Source organism: Octopus sinensis, linkage group LG12 (genome assembly GCF_006345805.1).
Source record: "Octopus sinensis linkage group LG12, ASM634580v1, whole genome shotgun sequence".
Classification (NCBI taxonomy): Eukaryota; Metazoa; Mollusca; class Cephalopoda; order Octopoda; family Octopodidae; genus Octopus; species Octopus sinensis.
The window spans coordinates 55,492,612-55,500,111 of NC_043008.1; positions in this window are offsets into that span (position 1 = coordinate 55,492,612).

Here is a 7,500-nt window from a genome sequence, read left to right on the forward strand (position 1 = left end):
CAAATTCCACGAAGGACAACTTTACCTTTCATCCTTTCGGGGTCGATAAATTAAGTGCCACCTGCATACTAGGGTCAATCTAATCAACTAGCCTCCTCCCCCAATAGTAGAAAGAATTATAGTAGAAAGAATTATTATTATTATTATTATTATTATTTCACTGAGGTCAACTTTGCCTGTCATCTTTTCAGGGTCGATAAATTAAGTACCAGTGAAACACTACACTCTCGGTGTGGTTGGCATTAGGAAGGGCATCCAGCTGTAGAAACTCCGCCAGATCAGATTGGAACCTAGTGCAGCCATCTGGTTCGCAAGTCCTCAGTCAAATCATCCAACCCATGCTAGCATGGAAAGCAGACGTTAAATGATGATGATGATGATGATGACACACATATATACTTTATTATAAAAGCTGCAAAATATTAAAAATATTTTGCAGCTTTTATAATAAAGCATATTACTCTACCCTTGGTATTCAAGTACTATTTTTTCCACATTGTTTTCTGCTTATGTGCCTCTATGTGTTTGTGTGTGTGTGTGTGTGTGTGTGTGTGTGTGTGTTTGTGTGTTTGAACTCATGTTTTGGGTCCTATTTTTCCTATTTGCATTGCCAAACCTTTATATATATATCTATATATGTATGTATTTGTGTGTATGTAAACAAACACATACATACATACATACATATATATATATATATATATATATATATATATACATACAGAGAGAGAGACGGCTATTTTCTAAGATGAATATAAAACAGAAATATTATAAAAGTTCAAAGTAATTTCCTGCATTACCCTATCAGCCATCGACTCATTGTTCCATCGACCTCCATTCTTACATTCATATAAAGTGATTTCAAAAGCAAGAGAGAAAGACAGAAGTAAGTCATTTGGAGATATATATTTAGCATAAATGAATAAACTGGGACGAAAAGGCTGCAATCAATAGAGGGGAAACAAATGAAGTCCAAACAACAACATTATCTGCAGCAACAAAACTAAACCATGAATGAATAAGTAGACAAATAAATACATAACCCTGTTTCTAAATAGCCTTAATTTGAGGGTGGGGAAGAATTCATTTCCTGTCCACATTGAAAAGAGACATACCATGTATAATGATAGGTTAAAAAGCAAAAAATACAAGCTGCTGAAATTGTAATGACTCTTAGGATAGAGAAGATGGGTGATGGAATGGGTTCAGCCATGCTGGATTTTTTCTGTTTTGAATGGGTGGATGGGAGCTGTTCTGTTAATCGTTGTTCAGGTCCTCCATTATTTTGCTACATGCATGCATGCATACATGTGTGTGTGTGTGGTTAAGAAGTTTATTTTCCAATCGATTTGTGTGGCATCTTGTGCAAGTATCTTCTGCTATACTCCAGGCTAGCCAAAGCCATGGGAATGGATTTCATAGACTCATTATGTGTGTGTATAAACATGTGTGTGTGTGTGTATAAACGTGTATGTTTGTGTATAAACATGTGTATATATAGACGTATGTGTGTGTGTGTATAAATGTGTGTTTGTGTATAAACATGTGTATATATAAACGTGTGTGTGTGTATAAACATGTGTATGTGTATGTATAAACATGTGTATGTGTGTATAAACATGTGTGTGTGTGTGTATAAACGTGTGTGTGTGTGTGTGTGTGTGTGTGTGTGTGCAAGAGAGTGAGCATGTGTAGATTTGTGGCTCTGTGATTGTTGTAAATGAATGTCATTCATTTCCAATGTTCTGCAAAAACATGTCAGGTCATGGGGAAATATTACTTAGCTTGAAAACAGGTAAGTTTTAGGAACAGGAAGGGCATCCTGATATAAAACATCAACCTTGATAAACTCTATCTGACGCATGCAAGCATAGAAAAGGGAACATTGAAATATATATGTGTATATTTCATTGTAATAGGCACAGGCACAGCAGTGCAGTGAATAAGCTTGCTATCTAGCCATGTGGTTTCAGGTTCAGTCCTACTGCGTGGCACCTTGAGCAAATATCTTCTACAATAGCTCAAGGTGACCAAAGCTTTGTGAATAGATTTGGTAGGCAGAAACTGAAAGAATCCTGTCGTGTGTGTGTGTGTGTGTGTGTGTGCATTTAAAAAATTTTTTTTTCTTTTACTTGTTTCAGTCATTTGACTGTGGCCATGCTGGAGCACCGCCTTTAATCGAGCAACTCGACCCCAGGACTTATTCTTTTGTAAGCCCAGTACTTATTCTATTGGTCTCTTTTGCCGAACCGCTAAGTAACGGGGACATAAACACACCAGCATCGGTTGTCAAGCAATGCTAGGGAGACAAATTCAGACACACAAACATATACACACACATATATATATATATATATACATACATACATATATACGACGGGCTTCTTTCAGTTTCCGTCTACCAAATCCACTCACAAGGCTTTGGTCGGGACATAAACACACCAGCATCGGTTGTCAAGCAATGCTAGGGGGACAAATACAGACACACAAACATATACACACACACACACATATATATATATATATACATACATATATACGACGGGCTTCTTTCAGTTTCCGTCTACCAAATCCACTCACAAGGCTTTGGTCGGCCTGAGGCTATAGTAGAAGACACTTGCCCAAGGTGCCACGCAGTGGGACTGAACCCGGAACCATGTGGCTGGTAAACAAGCTACTTACCACACAGCCACTCCTTCGCCTGCATTTGAGTGCAGTCTTGAATTGATGTCACATGGTGGTCATAAATAAGCATCACCATTATACACGCAATGTTGATTCGTCTCCAATCTTTCATTAAAAGCATGTCTCACTATGGGAAATTATTACTTTGCCTGGAAACAGTTGAACGTCGGCAACAAGAAGGGCATCCAGACTCGACAAATTCCACTTGCCTCATTGCAAGCATGTAAAAAGTGGACATCGAATGATGATAATGAAGATAGCACCTTTTACCTTTTTATTTCACACTGTCCCTGTAATAAATTCACACAGCCTTCCCTTACACAAATTTAAACTATGACGGGGCATCGGATTAAACAGAAATAGAAACAGGATATGAAAATATGAGAATAATCAAGAATGTGCAATCAAATTCAGTCCATTAGTATGCTTGTTATTCTTTCTTGTTTGTTTGCCTGTTTTGGGGGGTGTTTTTTTTTTATGTATTTATTTATGGTTAATTTTATTGCCATGTATTATTAATGAGTTCAATTAAGATGCGTCAAGCTAAAATGTAATAATGGACTGAGTAGAGTGTGATTCTATATGCTTTGTTGCGGCTACTGTTGTTTGGTTTTCTTGTTGTGGAAGTCCACCTGTGATGTGCGGGAGGTGGGGATAGTGGTGGTGGAGGTGGTGGTGGTGGCGAATGAACCACAAACATAAAATGAAAGAATGAATGGACATGAAATTTCTCTGTTCAATCAAAATTAAATTGATTCTTGTTTTTGACCTCAGTATAGAACAGTTATTTCCAATTGAAAAAAAAACAAAACCAAAATAACAAAACAAGAAAACAAAAATAAAAAAACAACAAAACAAAAAAAAAAACTATTTGCTGGCTCTAAGTTTTCAAAGGTAATTACAAAACTAGACCACACTCCATCCTAGCCCAAAATAGCAGGATCAGGGACTTAGTAAATATTATAGATTAGTTCTGATACTTGTTTTTTTATTTTTGAAGAGGGGGCAGGTTCCATTATATAAATGAAAATATATGTAATTACATCTGGTTTGTTTGATTTTTTTTTTTTTGCTTTGTTTTTTCACAGAAAAAAATTTCTCCATTATACAAATTAAATATATTAAGTGAAGTCATGGATATGTTTTATCCATTACTTGTTTCAATCATTGGACTGCAGCCATGCTGGGACACCACCTTGAAATGTTTAGTCAAACAAATCGACTTGTCGTTCTTGTTGTTTGTTCCTTCTCAACTCATAAGGGCCAGTTTCCTGGTTTCATTGGTGTATAGGTTCCTCTTGGTAGAGGAATAGTATTTAACTGCTATTTCTAATTCGGTATGTGGTGAAGCATTTTGCTGAACCCTAATTATAATTATGCTTATAATTATACAATTTATATATATATATATATATATATATATAAATAGACAGACAGATGTATTTGTGCTTGTCTTTCACACCATTTGATAATTGATGTTGGTTTGTTTTTGTCCCCAAGCCTAACAGTTTGGCAAAAGACACTGACAAAATAAGTACCTGACCTAAAAAAACAAGTCCTGGAGACAATTTATTAGACTAAGTCTTTCAAGGTGCTGCTCCAATATGGCCATACTATGACTTAAGTAGGAAAAAAAATTTGTCTTCCAGACATCTAACCACTTATATATACCATGCAGATTCAAAGAGTAATGTTTTTACTTCGAGATACAATATAATGACTGGAGCAATGGTTGCAACTCATTTCTGTCAATCCTGCACATTAAACACCACAGCTACTCGTTTCTATCTCACTGCACAGCTGATAGAAATACACAACTGGAATGAGGAGACACACAGCTTTCTATATTCAGAGAAAAGAAGAAAAAAAAACTACATTTGCTGCTCTCTGCAGGCCTAAGAAACCAAAACACTAAAGAATGCTATAAGAGATAATCTAGCCATAAAAAAAAAGTAGGTTGCTGTTTTTAATTAAAATAAGGTTTAGTATACAAGTCAGTGGCAGGTTTTTGTGACATTCAAGAACAATAGTCATTTGTTTTATTGATTTTTGCCATAATAAAAGGGTCAGTACAGATGTGCAAACAGCTAGGTATTTAACTTATCAAATTACTAAGTATATACAGGTTGTCCATAAATTATCTTTACAACTTGTACAATTTATTGTATCTATTTGTCGTAGTACCGCTATTGTACTACTTACAACCAATAGTTATTTTCCAACAAGATGGTGTGCTGACCCAGTGGGCGTTTGAGTGTTCGAGAGATTCTTCATGGAACTTTTTCAAGCTGGTGGGACTAGAAGAAGCAGTCCAGTAGTTCCATGGCCACTGAGGTCACCAAATATAAACCTTAAGGGGCTATATTAAAGACAGAGTCTATCATACAAAAGTTCAAGACCTAAATGATATCAAAGGGAAAATGCACCAAGCCATATCTAACGCTGATGTAAGGATGCTCCAATACACATGGTCAGAAATTGAGTATTATCTAGATGTGTTGTATGCAACCAATGAATCCCTCAAGGAAGTGTTCTGATGTTTCTATTAAAACTTTATTTGTTTACCTGTTTTCCAATAAAGTCTGCTGAGTTGTTTTTTATTGTTTTCTGATTGTTTTTTAATCATAAAAGTAATTTATAGAAATGCTGTGTTGATGTTGATATGCAAATGTTTCATAGCAAGGTATGTCTTCATTATAGTTGCTTTAGTTTATCTGACTGAGAAACCAGATTGCCAGATCTTGTAGGAAAGATATCTGTGACAGACTAGAGATTTGACTAGAAACCCTTGAAGGAAAGACTGACATATGAGACATTTGTTTCATGTTGTCTTCTTGTTATATAAACAGATCAAAGCACTGAACATGCAAACAACTGTGTGACCACAACAGTTATTCTTTTTCTGTTGATAATGTTACCAAAAGGCAGACAGCAAAAAAAAATTACCAAGTATGGTAAGAACTGAAATTGTTTGAACTTCTGTAGAAGTGATAGTTTACAGACAACTAAAACAAACAACAAAAGTTTCAGGATTTTAGTAATATCCTCCTCATAGCCAACAAGTCAAGAGGTACATGGCCTAGTGGTTAGAGAAGCGGACTCGCAGTCAAGGGATCACGGGTTCAAATCTCAGACCGGGCAATGTGTGTGTTTATGAACGAAACACCTAAGCTCCACAGGGCTCCAGCAGAAGGTAATGGCAAACTTCTGCTGACTCTTTTACCACAACTTTCTCTCACTCTTTCCTCCTGCATATTGCAGCTCACCTGCGACGGACCGGCGTCCCGTCGAGGTGGGGAACCTATACGCGAAGGAAACCGGGAAACTGGCCCTTATGAGCCAGGTGTGGCTCGAGAAGGAACAAACAACAAGTCAAGAAATTGCCACTGTATTACATCTTAACCCTTTGGCATTTAAACCGGCCATATCCGGCCCAAAATATTCTACCTATTTTACATTCAAACTGACTGGATCCAGCCTCTTACATTAATCCTACAATGCCATGCTAAAAATAAACAATAACATCATCAAAACCTCAAAGCTACAAGATAATGCATGAGTTATTTAAATCAACATAAATAAATAAGCATTACATTAGAGTAATCTGAATGCTAAAGGGTTAATCAAACCACTGAGTCAATCCCAAACCTGTTTTAGCGTGAGGAGAGAAATAATAGCACAAAAGGATAACTCAAAATTAACATTATTAATATACATCCATTTTTCCATACTACTTCATCATCATCATCATTTCAATGTTCACTTTTCTATGCTCAGATGGGGGTGGGCAGAATTTACTGAGGTAGATTTCCTACAACCAGATGCCATTCTTGTTGCCCACCCTCATCTGTTTCCAAGTAAGATAATGTTTCCCTGTAACCAGATGTGGAAGAGTGAAAGAATGGGAATGAGGAACATTGCTTGCATGACAAAGATTCTAGTTTACAACCATTGCATGATGCTAAGGTGTGGAAATACAAATGCACACATATATACACAAAACAGGCTTCTTTTAGCTTCTGTCTGCCAAATCCACACACAATACTTTGGACAGTGTACCCAGGGGCTATAGTAAAAGACATTTGCTTAACCCTTTTGTTACCATATTTCTGTTGAAGTAGCCTGTGTTTCTTTCAATTAATTTTAAATGTAACAAAGAACTTATTAAAACAACTTAGTTACCATTAAGTTAGTGTTAGGAACATAAACTGTGACTAAGGTTTGGAGGAAGATTTTAATTCAGAACTTTTGAAAACAAGACATTTGTACTATAGAGCCAGAGGCAGTTTCAGTCAGGCTGGTATCAAAAGGGCTAACCTTTTCGTTACCAACCCGGATTAAACCAGCTCTAGCTCTGAGTACAAATGTCATGTTTTCATAAGTTTTGAATTAAAATTTTCCACCAAACCTTAGTCACAATTTATGCTCATAACACTAACTTAATGATAAGTTATTTTTACTAAATTCTCTGTTATATTTGAAGTAATTGAAAGAAACACAGAACATCTCAAAATAAATACAGTAATGAAAGGGTTAAAGTGCCATACAGTGGGATTGAACCCAAAACTATATGGTTGGAAAACAAACTTCTTAATGATACAATCACACCTGCATCTGCCACAATACAAATTATTCCACTGGATACAGTCAAAGCAAAAAATAGATTAACACATGGATGCTTTTCCTACATCTTAACCAATCAACTGGAATTTGTAGCTGGTGCAGGAAGAGCCTATGTTGTCAAACAAATAAACAGAGCCAAGCAGACCTATATGGTGATACATACAGCATACAATCTCTCTATATATAAAGCTT